This window comes from Phoenix dactylifera, chromosome 14 (genome assembly GCF_009389715.1).
Source record: "Phoenix dactylifera cultivar Barhee BC4 chromosome 14, palm_55x_up_171113_PBpolish2nd_filt_p, whole genome shotgun sequence".
Taxonomy (NCBI): Eukaryota; Viridiplantae; Streptophyta; class Magnoliopsida; order Arecales; family Arecaceae; genus Phoenix; species Phoenix dactylifera.
The window spans coordinates 16973099-16986571 of NC_052405.1; the positions used below are offsets into that span (position 1 = coordinate 16973099).

General features: G+C 35.6%; 1 long non-coding RNA gene across 5 annotated transcripts; it reads left to right on the forward strand.

Annotated features, from left to right (window-relative positions):
• Positions 1–1196: 1196 nt before the first annotated feature.
• Positions 1197–11553, forward strand: LOC120113087. Of its 5 annotated transcripts, none has more exons than XR_005514930.1 (6): positions 1197–1308; positions 1689–1910; positions 2009–2183; positions 10557–10622; positions 10763–10852; positions 11307–11553. It is a non-coding gene; the product is annotated as an uncharacterized LOC120113087 (long non-coding RNA). The 5 variants fall into 5 exon arrangements; XR_005514932.1 differs by having other exon boundaries at positions 10557–10618; XR_005514931.1 differs by lacking the exon at positions 10557–10622.
• The last annotated feature ends 1920 nt before the right edge of the window (positions 11554–13473 follow it).

Genomic DNA, 13473 nt, shown 5'->3' on the forward strand with positions numbered 1-13473 from the left:
AAGATGATAGAGTCGATGTGTGCTATCTAGACATGCATCCAAATTGCATCAAGGATGAATTTAATCACCTTGAATTATTTCTCTAAATCATTTCATTTGTTAAGAAGAAGAGCACATTATATATTTAGAGCCTTTTAATTTCTATGGCAATAATTGTATCAATAAAGTAGATAAGATATATATAAGAAAGTTCATTCATTCAACAAAAAATAGAATACAACTCCAAAGGAAAAGCATGTGGTATCAGGTAACTTTGTTGCCTTTGGATGCTAAAAAGATTGATCTTAAGGTCAAAAGATCATGATAAAACATCAGGTTTTACAAAATGATATTATATCCTGTCGTGGAAGCTTATGAATGCGTACTATAAGTGTTATAATTGATTTGAAGTCCATATTGATTACCTATTTGATGCCTTGAGATCGAGCATAGACCTTTTATGCACTTTAGATGGAGGGTAGGGATGATATTGTTGCGTGCTACACCAAACTAAAGGTGTATTTTAATTCTATTTTTGCTAAAAATGCAAAAACCTGGTAAAGTGAAAGAATGATTTATCATATGGCTATAATTACAAAGCAATAATATAAGAATCTATATTTTAAGAGCTTCTATACTCGAGGAATTAATATATATATATATACACATATACACACACACATATATATTATTAAATGATAGAGAAATATGATATTTTAATCTATCAAATTATGTGAGTAGAATATTTTTAGTTTCTCTTATCATGACGAAGAACCTAGATATATTATCTATGTATGCCTCTTTTTATTCCTTTATCTCTATTGATAATTTATAATGTCTCTTCAAAAAAAAGATTCAAATTAGTTGAATTCTTTTTTTTTTCAATCTCTATCCACCTCTCATCTACGTCTCAAACCTATCAAACTCTTTTTAAAATTTGAAAAGAAAATCGTTGACACTTTTTATCTAATCCACATATTTTATCTCTCATATCCCAATTTTGCCCAATTATTTGGAGCGAATCCTAACGTATCCAGAAGTAGACTCGTAATAGCACCTGACCCAACCAGAGATGTGGTCCGAGTCAAACTGGTCGAGCCAGGATAAGGTCTAGTCCGATTGAGGGTAAACGGGTATCCGATTTCCCAGCCTGACCCAGGTCTTGTATTAATCTAATGACTTTTCGGGTCTCGGATCCATTTACAACCCTAGAAAAAACCAGCCGGTTTCTCCCGATGGAAGGCGCCCAAAGACACCGAAAGCCTCGCGAGCCCTTCCTCTCCGCCGCAGCCCGCCGCCTCCCAGCCTCCCAGCCTCCAACAACGGGTGGTAAGCTCTCTCCGTGCGTCAAAGCAATCTACAGACGACAGATCTGCTGCTAGCTGAATAAGCTTTCAAATTCTATGGATTTTTTCTTTTATGAGATCCCGCTCTTTTCGCACACAGATCTTATTTTTTTTTCTAGATTTACGCCTGTGGCTTGGGACCTTGGGTTACCGGGAACACCTACATTTTCTTTTTTTTTTTTAATATTTTTTCTTTTCTCCTTTTTTTCTTCTTGTTTTTCTGTTTTATTTCATTTATTATGATGAAATATGTGGTGGTTTCTTCCACGTCTTGATGTTTCAAAATCTTGTAGCATGAGAAAAGATTGAAGCCTTGGCTCTAATCCTTAGCTCTAATTCTTTTTGTTGATTATTTGTTTGCAGATGAATTCAAAGAGATCCATAACCCAAAAAAAAACATGCACATATGAGGCAGAATTTTAGGTATTAAAGTTGATTTTTTGATGAACCCCCTGATCTCGGTGGTAGTTCTTGGAATTTTGAGGCTGAGAGTCTGATCCCAGTAGAGCCTCGTTGACCGTTAGGCTCTAGGACATGTGATGGTTGCCTATTTGTCTGTAGGGCTCTTGGACATGGGATTGGATGGTAAGCGGAAGAGATTGTTATTTAACTCAAAACATGATATTTGCTTTCGTTAATCTCACTAAAACTTAGACATTGGTGTCTTCGTTTAATCTGTGCAGAATTGGTCTGTTCCTCTTGGCTCTTCCCAAGAAGACAGAACCTTCAAGATCTTTTCTATGGAAGAAGCCCTACTGTTGTTCTTTGGAGCTGTAGGCTGGTGAGTGTATTCAGAGGTTTCACTCAGCAAAAGCTTCGGAGAAGAGCATCAAATGAGTCAAAAAAATATCTAAACATGTACTAAGCTCATTAACTTGCTATGTACTTACATATGCGAGTCTTCCAAATGGAATCTTTTCCAGTTGTATCTGACCTTCTTGTTCAAATGTTGCATAATTGACTTTCATTATTGTATTTCCAATATAACAAAATACAGCAAGGACTCAATTTTTCTAATGTCGTTGTTGCTTTATTGTTATAGTAAAATGATGTATGCCTCCAACAAATTTCAGTTAGATGCATTACAAAACTAGTATCAGTTCATAATAGTTAAGTTTTTATGCATTCCTAAGAATGAAAATTTTAAGTTTTTTAACCTTAATTTAACCAAAGATATGTTAAAATTCAACTCAGGAAATGTTACAAATATAAACATCATAAAAATGTCCCCAACAAAGCAAGGTCCAACTACAAATCTAACCTAAACGTTTAGAATATTTAGAACATGAACTATTTCAGCTAGGTTTCAGTTAAATTTGATTTCCCATGTAAACTGGCCAAATTACATAACCTTAAAAAAACCCCTATTAGTTTCCATGAAAGATTCAAAGGCCTTGCATGAAGAACTGCAAGCATGGTTGTAGGGTGCGAACTTGGAAGGCGTCGGCCATGAAGAAATATGTATTGAGGGCAATATGCTTGGACAAGCCTAGTTCCTATGGTATTTTATAGGAACCATGCAGGTCAATGGAATTCTGTAGTATAAACCATGAAGGAATATTATTTCTAAGATGTTGTTTGAATGTTGTCTAATTGTTCAAAATACATATTACACATGGTTTTGGAAAAAAAATTCAGATTCAACTTTTCCCCTATTTTGCAAGCAACGCATCCACATCCCTTGTCTCCTTTTTGAAAACTTTTGTCTAAAACAACGTACCCCCTCCTCCCCACCCTTTCCCCTCTTCGCTGGACTACACATCCTGCCTTTTGATGGTTTAATGTTGAATAACTACTACTGTGACCATATTTGTGCTGCCACATCACAGCAGGTAAGTTAAAACTGTAAGGATCACTAGATGATCTCTGAGAGATTGTTGTGGGTTTGGTGATCATTGAGCCAAGCCTTTGCCAGTACATTATTTTCTATGGGTACCTTCTAATGGCACATATTTTCCTTCAATGTGTCGATGGCTTGGTGAAACCATCTTCATAAGTTGGTAAGGTCATTACTCTCTTTTAATTAATCTATTTGGCATGGTTTCTAGTATAAGCTAAAGCTAATATAGGAATTGATAGGTATAGAATGAGATTGTAACGAAGAATTGATTTCTGGGGCCCTATGTTTGATTGCCATATATTGCTTATGATCCAGCCATGTTTTTATAAACTGTCTCTAGTGCTCTATTCACTGGTCAATGTGGTAGGAGTGGGTTGGTGCAATTTATGGGGGTGGGCATGAGTCACTGAGTTGGGATGCGTCATGAGCTGCAATGTGAAATGGTGACTAGATGGGTTAATAGAGTGGTCATGTATAACATTTTCGTTGACATACTTGTGCCTAATTGATGCACACTTCTGCATGTGTTATTTACTCGGTTGCCTTGTTTTATACGCATTTATATGTGGGGCAGGGGCAAAATTAACTGACCATCAAAACCAAAGGCTGTGAGCTAAATTTTTGGTCTATAAGCCCCAATCATTAAATAACTTAAATCTGAGGCCAGATGCTAGACTGCATGGTAATTTGGTACCATGGCCTTCTTATGTCCATCCCCAAGTTGGCCATAAATACCAAAATACAACATAAGCTTTTCTCATGCTATTATGGAACCATTATGATCATTTGTCATCACACAATTCATAAGGGCTTTATACATCAGTGGGGATTTTGTTCTAGCGACTTAAAGAAAAGTGGACTGGCTCAAACATGTCATGAGGCTGTTTGTAAATTAGAGATTTTTCTTTCATGACAATATATAATCAACTATTCAATATAGATTCCATTAGACTACTGAACTGAACATTTTACATTTCTACAAACATAAATCATGAGGCTACTTACAAATCAGTGGAATCTGCCTCTTAGTAGTATTAGACATTGCTGATAAATATGTGAGATTAATATTTGTGGTTCTGATCTTCAACTGATTATAGATTTTGTTTTTCTTATTTTTATGACTTGGTACAAACACATAGTTTTGGTCATGCACTTCATCATTATTGTATTCCAAAGACTGTAAAAGATGAACCAAGGAGGTGCATTTGTCAAGAGATAGGAGATTTTTTGTTGGTCATCGCAAGCATGTGCCTGAGACTGGGTTAGACAATGTTGGGCACATAAGTTGCACATGATAGGAAGCATGAATGCTCATCATTCCCATTTAACATTTTCTTGTATGGCTTTTGAAGTTTAACTGCTTTATTCGTCGCTGGAACAAACCAGAAGTAACCCTCAGATCTGGATTCCATCAATTTTGGTTGAATATAACTAGATCCGGTTTATTGTGGTGGCTTCAATCAATTTTGGAAGAAACTGATGAAAATTTACTATGGATACTATATTTGCCTTATAATTGATATTTAGTGCCATTTTAGGGATGTTTCTTCATTTCCTTAAGCATATTTGGCTTAAGAAGCTCAATTTTTTTATCTCCCTCTCTGACTTATCAAGAGGGGTACATGCACATGATTAAGGCCCTGTTTGGGGGAGCTGTTGGTGGTAGAGGTTTTTGAAGTAGAGCTTTCTGAAGTAGAGTTTTTATAAAAAGCTGTTTGCTATTTGGTAACTATATTTCTAAAGTGCTGTGGCACTTTAACATTTATTTGGTAAACAAACTGAGAAAGTACTTTTGTGTGACAAAATGACCATAAAGGATATTACTAGTATTATACAACAGAGCATAATAAAATATAATATATATTAATACAAAAATATTTAATGTAATATAATATAATATTATTATAACATAGTACTAAACATTGTATACTATAGGATAATTTAATATAAGATTAAATTATTTAACATAACATATCAATGTATTATGATATAATGCAATATAATATTATATTTATAGTATAATATAATAATAAATGTATAAAATATTATAATTATTAGTGTAAATTAATTTTTCACCCTTCCGATGACCATTTATCTCTCTAACAAATTTCTAGCTAGATGATAAAATTAGTTAAATAATTACTAATATTTATTTTTATTTATTTATTTAGATCAGATTATTTACCACTCACTTATTATTTTTCTTTTTATTTATTTATTTATTTATTTTATTTAGTTATTTATTTATTATTTTATTTCATTAAAATACATTTATTTATTATCTTATTTATTTATTTATTCATTTATTTATATACATATTTATTTTTGCATTTATTTATTTATTTTCTTTTCTTTTCTTTTCTTTTTCTTTCCTTTTCTTTTTTTTCCTTCTCTTTTCTTTTCTTTCCTTTTCTTCTTTTTCTTTCCTTTTCTTCTTTTTTTTTTTCTTTTTCTTTTCTTTTTTCTTCTCTTCTTCTCCTTCCTTCCTCTCTCCCCTTCTCCTTTCTTATTCTCCCGTGAGGCTGGCGGCACCGAACGGGGGCCCGCTCGCGGCGGCCGCTGGAGGGGGTCAGGCCGTGGCTGCAGCTGGCCACGGCGTAGCGAAGCCCCATGACCGGCTGCCATGGGGGCTTCGCTGTGGCTCGCTTCCCCGGTCCTACGGCTAGGACGCCACGGTCCCGCGGCTAGCGGAGGCCCGGCCACCCCACGGCCGAGCCTGGCCGCTCCACGGGCCGGCCGCGCGCCACGGTATCTTTGCGACGGCCTGCGGAGGGGTCGCCGGCCACGGGTGGTGGCCGGCGTGGTGGTTCCCACTGTGGGTAGGCCCGGGTTGCCTCCCAAAACATTAAAAAAAAGAAGAAGAAGAAGAAACAGGGGCAGCGGCGTTGAGAGAAAGAAGAAGATAGAGAGGGAGGGGGGATGGGTGAGAGAGGAAGAGGCGGTGGGATGAGAGTTTTGGGAGAAAAAAAGGACTTTTAAATGAGGGGTATTTTGGTCAAAAAAATAGCTTCCCGACAAAACTCAAAACAACTTTTTCGGAAAACTTCAAATTGGAGCTTTTTGGGAAAGCTGAAATAGTTTTCTGAAATTTTTACCAAACACTCTTTTTCATCCAAAAGTACTTTTGGAGGGCCAGAAAGTGCTTTTTGGCCCTCCAAAAGCTCCCCCAATCGGGGGCTAAATCTAACATCTGGAAAGCAATTTCTTATAACTAAATATGTACTTTTGCAGTTTAGAATATTGGAAGCATTTGGGGCTTTATGTCTAATAAATTCAAGAAAAGAGACATTTTCTTTAATGTAAGAGATTTTTTTGGTATTTTGATATTTTTTTAATGTGGAAGAGTTGAAAAGATGTTTTTGTGGTACATTGAGCTTGTTGATGGTGGATTCACAAAATTTAATATCTGATTTGCTAGATAATAGAAACCATAACCATCAAGCCTTATAATAACTATTTGTCTTCTGCTCTCTGATTTGTTGGCTATCAACTGAAATTATATTAGCATCTATATGAAGTTTATCTAATTGAAGTTTTTTTTTTCATATGTTATATTTTATGCGTTCTATATGGTTCTTGATACCTAGTATGATGGTAGTTCTTACATCAATTTCATATTCATATTCTGTTTTATGCTAGCATGTTTTCATCCATGTCTTTGTGTATCAAGTTCGTATCCATATCCTGTTTTACGTTAGTATCTTTTCTTCTGTATATGCGTGTGTCAAGTTCATATTCATATGCTGTTTTACGTTAGTGCATTTTCTTCTGCATGCGTATATCTGAGCTTAAGTGGTCAATAATTTGAGTATCACTGAAAAATACATGTAATATAATTCTTTAGCTTTTGTTATTGGTTTTAAAAAGATTATATAAGTTTTCATGGTTTCAGGATATCAGTTTGAAAATGCCAAAATTGGAAGTTTATAGATCTTAAAGAAGATAAAATGGTCCAAATCTTATGTTATATCTTTTTGGCTTATTTTATCTTCCTCTTATTTTTACTTAATCTGAAATTGTCAAAACTGTAACCAAATTTATGGGTCTTGTATTATTTATATTGCTGGATTATGCTTGTATTATTTATATTACTTGATAAATACCCTCTCACTATTGGCAGAAGCATTTTTCTTGCTTCCCAAACTTAAAGAAAGAACTAAATGAAAAGATGACAGTATTTGTAGAATTATGCATGTCAGGGACTGGAAATATTAGAAGGTAGAGAAGGGATGAAAATTGGAAAAGGTGTTTCCCTACTTGATCCACAAGCAAGCAGTCTCTGCACTTTTTTAGGCCTTCACTGATTCGACCAATTCTTCATTGCCATATGAATATCATAATTGTTTTTTCTTGTGGTTTAGCATTCATATTGTTAGATTTAACATGCTGTTTCATATATACCTATTATTGCCATACCCATGACATTTTTTTCCCTTAGACATCAGCAAATGTGTCTCAATGGCAAATATCTGTGCTTTTTTAGAACTGTTCTGTTTTACGTTTCATTTGATCCCTTAAATTCAGCATGATTCTCAGAACTAAACAAATCTCAGAATCTTCTTAGAAGGATACAGACATATTAGTGAATGTTTATCCAATAACAAGCATCTTAGATTCGATGCTTGAACACCTTTTTTGGAAGGCCCATCAGTAATATCAACCAAAAACATTTTTTGCATTCAATGCTAGCGATTTGCATAAACATGTATACACTGGAGTGAAAAATAATAAGGATCAATGCTCTAGATCTATTAGGGCCTGTTATAGAGCTAGTGATCTCCAGACTGACTTTGCTGGTATGCAGACCACCCATGGGCTTATCTCCACAATGTAGATTTTCCTTTCATCTCCTTATCCCAAATATAGATGGCACTTTATGTAAATCTAGTGCAATTACATAAAAGTAAAACCAGTACAATTATACTTATAATAGTTGTTCCTTTTCTTTTCCTATTGGACATTCCTAACTCTGATCATATACAAATATATGAGTTATTTGGGATTTACAATGGAATTGGATATTTGGCACCATTGCCATTACATTCAACAAGAAGAAAAGGAGGAAGGGAGGATGTGAGGGATGCTTGGGTGTGCCTACATGTACATTGGGGAAATTCTTGTCCCTTTCCATATTTTGGATGCGTTATAATAATAATTCATGAACATGTTTTGTGCATTCAAAAAACATTTTTGACCTATCTGAACAAATCTTGCATCCTAAACCATGCATTTATATGTATGGCCATGTTGGTGTACAAAATTTTTATACAGTACATATTATTCACTTAAATACTTAAAATGCAACATAACTCCAAGTACGTAAAAATTACTATAAAAGGAAAGTAAAGCTAATACATAAGGCAATCCTCATATCTGAATTTTTGAGCACTATAACAAACCTGATCTCAAGATTACATCTTGACGCTTTATCTGGCAAGAACGTATTCGTGATGCTTCAAGTTTAAATAAGGGCACCAGTATTAGCAAGCATGAAGAGATAAAGGAACCGTGGAGACTGATTACCAATAAATATTTTCATGACGTTGATGAATATTAGATTAACCTTTCAATAGTTTTACTAATGTTTGTGAAGGAAAGTATTTAACTGTGCCTTCTAGTTAACCAAACAGTTTTAATGATGAGTTATTGTAACTTCCACATCATTCACTGGACTACTTGTTGGGTAGTTACCATATGAGTAGTAATAAATGGTTTAGATGTGGAAGTAAAGGTGTATCTATTTTTTTTATCTGTCACTTGATACATGTAAAATTCCTGTCTTGTTCATTATTTAAATGTTAAAGTTTTGTTTTACTTTTATAATCTTGAATGCTTGACTTCCTTCTTTGTTCAATTTATTTTGAAAAGTTCACCTGTAAATTTCCTTATGGTTCTTTTCCTGTATGTTGTTATTTACCATTAATCAACCTGATATAACTACTTAACAATTAAAATCAATTATTTTCTTCTGTTTTATCACATACTAGTTATTGTCCGACAAATCATCCAGATTTAAAACTAATGATGAGCTAGCTTGCTGCTTGACCCATCTGATTACAAAACAAACATTTTGGAAGTGGTCACTTTTGGATGGACTTTAGTCTAGGTATTCACTTCAATTGAAACAAATGGCCTCTATATGCATGCATACAAAGAAAGATGCATGTGCTTGTAAATAACAAGAAGTCAAGCATGCATTTCTTTCTTTTTTTTGTTGATCCTTGCAATCCAGCAATAGTTTTGCAAGGAGATGAACGTGGGAATTGGATTTTGTCATGTCCAGAAGGTTGACATGGCAGGAGCTGAAAACAAAAATATTAGAATTATCGATATGAAGCAAGCATATAAACATAAATAACTTGTTAAAAAATGCTTATAGATGTAAAAGACTGAACCTTTTTCATCATTTTATCCATACTGTCTATATTCATTGTTGCATGGACATGGACATGAGAGTTGGACTTGAATGCATTTCTAGGTATTTGACTTGACAAAAAGGTTAAAAAGGAGATGTGGGGGTATGTAAAAAAAAAAAATAAACTAAAAATATATAGTTAAATAGTACAAAAGATTAGCAGCATATTATTTGCTAAAGTCTTCTATAATCATGTTTATCACCCGAACTTCCTATTTAGCCAGAGAATTTAAAATAGTTGTTTTGCACAATTATTTTAACATCTACATTCTTGGAAAAGGACAAAAGCTCACTTTTAACATATTGCACTGGGTCAAACTCACTGCCAATTTTTAAAAGCTGCAATTAAAAAAAATGGTAAGTATCCTAGCATTTGAAATGGATTCTTGGAGCTGAACGGGAGTGTCTAGGTAATATAGCGTGCATCATTTTCATGTCTTATATTGGATTTCTTGCCTTGAAGCTATAGTAACATTATATCAGCATTTTCCATATGACTGTTAACTTTGTACATGGTATACTACTGATTCCAGATTGATTGTCTTTCAGCATATTTCATTGCTTATCGAAAGAACTTAAATCAACAAGGAGATTTTGTTAGTAGGCTGCCGAGAGATGGTCATGCATTATTATCAAGTTAAAGAGCATTGTGAAATGTCTTGGACTTCATATTATGTTTCTTTTATCCTATTAGAGATGCATCAATGAAAATCATTGGCATCAGTTGTTTCATTCTGAAATTTATGATATCTTGCTGTCATCTTGAATAAGAGGAAGTCAAGAACAATTCACTGATAAGCATTTAAATTATCTGATAAAACGAGCAACTTTGTTTAACATACCTTGTACTATGGAGCAGAAATTAACTTTTTATTTGTAATTTTTAAATTTCTCTTTTGACTTTGCTTTATCGGGTGATACAATAGAGGAATAGCATAATTCACCTTATGGAAAGTTCTGATGCATGCTTCGACAGTTGCAGCGGTTGTTGCAAGGATAACCATCTCTCAACAGATAATGATTTTATTCCTCAATAAAGTTGGTAATATTATTCTTGGCCTCAAATAATTTCTTTGTAGGAGTATGTTTTGTCCCAACTGTAGACCATGAAGAAATGATTAAAGCAAGCAGAAGTAGAGCAAGGCAGAGAATGTTATCCTTTTTGTGCATTTTATTCTGCAGTGAATTTTTCAGACAGCATCAAGATTTTAATCTAGCTACTGTAAACAGGCCGAAGAGGTTGCTGTAGCCTTGAAGCTGCTATATGATTTGGTATGTTCTTTATGCCTTTCTTTTATATCTTATTGCTACATCTGATTAATAAGTATTGGTTTCAAGACAAAAAGAGCAATATAAGCTAGCTGCAGAGAAATTCCATAATTACCCTCATTGTTGAAAGAAAAGAGCTGGAAAATAGACTTGCAATTTTAACCAAAAAGGTTTCAGGCGGAACCCTTGTAGACAAATCTCGTACTTATCCATGAAGATTTCTCAGAATGAGCCCCACCCCAAAAAAAGAACCACCCAGAGGTCCTTGAGATAATACAATATGTTAATGTCTTTCATCCAGATGATTGATTCCGTTGTAGCTGTCTTCTTTCCAAGCAGAAAAAATACATTCTTTATTTTTATAATTTAATTGAGATAAATATTTAATACGGCTTGATTCATTTTTATAAAGTAGATTTGTCTCTTGCTGAGTTGTAAGGCTCTTTTTTTTTTTCAGATCCAGGAGCAAAGGAATTTGCTGGTTTCAACTTTTGGGGAGAGCAAATAGAGGCAAAATCGGCTCTGTAGTTAAACTAAGCTTAGTTTTAATCAGTGTGTATGTTAATTGTCTGCTTGAGGCTTATGTATAAATAACTTAAATATTATAAGTTTTGAGTTGTAAATTCGGAAGAAGAACCTTATTTGTAACTTTTGGTGGTTTGTATGAATATATATGATATTTTGTTTGATAGTCTAGTTGTTTATATGATTTCTAGATAATTTACTGATAAGAGGAAAGTTTTGCATCTTTATGGGGGCGTTTGGTATGGGGTGATAACTTCAGAATCAAGGGTGATCCGGATGAAGGTGATAAAATTATCGTGTTTGGTTATATCTTAGTAATCCTTTGTGGCGGTAATATCGAATCACCTCACTTTTCAAATCATCGTTGAGTCTGGTGATTGAATACCCGTCCTTGAGGATGGGTTTCCAACATCATCAGAGCATGGTGATCTGATGTTGACCAAACTATCATTCAAAGCTGTGGGCACGAAAAAAAAAGTTTTTTTTTGCCGCAGCCGTCCTGCGGGCGTTGCTGACTGGTCGTGGGCATCATCGGCCTCGGCCGGGCTCCTCCCGAGCAATTCGACAGGAAGATCTTTCCCTTGCTTTGCGGAAAAAGAGGGGAGATTTGATGAATCATGAAAGGAAAAGAATGAAAAAAAAGAAGAAAAAGGAGAAGAAGAAAAAAAAAAAGAAGAAAAAGGAGAAGAGGGAAAGAAGAAGAAAGAAGAGGAAGAAGAAAAGAAGAACAAAAAAAAGTAGAAAAAGAAGAGGAGGAGGGAACGGCCATTTACCGGTGGATCCATGGCCGTAGCGTTGTTGATCCTCGGTTGGAGGCCCTTTCTGTGCTCCCCACGGTGGGGTGGGCTCTCGCTAGCCTCCCTCCCAAGCTTGCCTATCTTTCTTCGCTGGACGATGGCCTACCAAACATATTGATCTTAGATTACTAGGGATCAAATCACTTCAGCATTCGGATCATCGGAGATCTTAGATCCAGGGCCGGCCCGAGCCTTAGGCGACTGAGGCGGTCGCCTAAGGCCCCGGGCCAATGGAAGGCCCCGGAAGGCTGACCAAAAGGAAGCAAAGGCCCCACGGGATCAGGAGCTGGCTACGAATCTTCCCCCCTCCATCGGTGGAGAGTTTCCTGGTCTGCAGAGGGGCAATTTGGAAGTGGGGGACAGTAGTTTTGTTTTGGGTTGGGGGGGGGGGTGGAGAGAGAGAGAGAGAGAGGAGGGATTTGGTTGGCTTGATAGACGCCTAAAGCCACTCTTACCTTTCATCCCTTCTCTTTTTTGGTTTTTGGTCTTGGTTTTCCTTCCCTCACATTACTCCTGATCCAGCTGGGCCATCCGGAAGAAAGATAGGGGGATTGGAGATGGACGTCTTGGAGGGTGGAGATTCTTTTAGTTTTCTCCTCTCGGTTTCTTCTCCCCTCTTGGGTGGTAGAGAGAGAAAAGGAGGGAGGGGGTTGAATGGCTGCTGTGCCGTGATGTTGCAGTTGCTGCTTGGGTACTCACTTGAAGGGGAGATGGTGGGAGGGGACTTTTATTAATTTGATGAAGTGAATTTTCCATAATGACCCTACTTTCTCATATTGAGAGGTTTTTTATGGACAAATTTTTTTCTTTACCTGAAGTGCCATGGGATGACCTTTTCCTATCCAGCGCTTGCTTGACATGGTAAACAGTATTGCCAAGTATTATCTCAGTTATTTAATCAGTTTCATGACCCTTCATTTAGAATAATTACTTTTATATGTTTCCATTCAAGAATTATATTAATTGAAAAGGCTTCTTGTCTATCTTTGTTAGATTCGTGGTTGAAATAGTGTACTTGATAGCTATCTATTTTCATATATTTTTTTAAGTATTTTATATTTATTAAAAAAATTATTATTAAAAAAAGTCTCATTTATTGAATTCGCCTTAGGCCCCAGAATGTATTGAGCCGCCCCTGCTTAGATCACCATAGTAATCCTGTTGGGTTACTAAACGCCCCTTATAGGGCCATTTTTTATGAGTATATGACGGTTGTTATGCTCTCAAATTATGGTTTTGGAGTTGGAGGCGTAACAAGATAGCTAGGTGTCGACGGTGGATTATGGGAGGGAGGACAAAGGC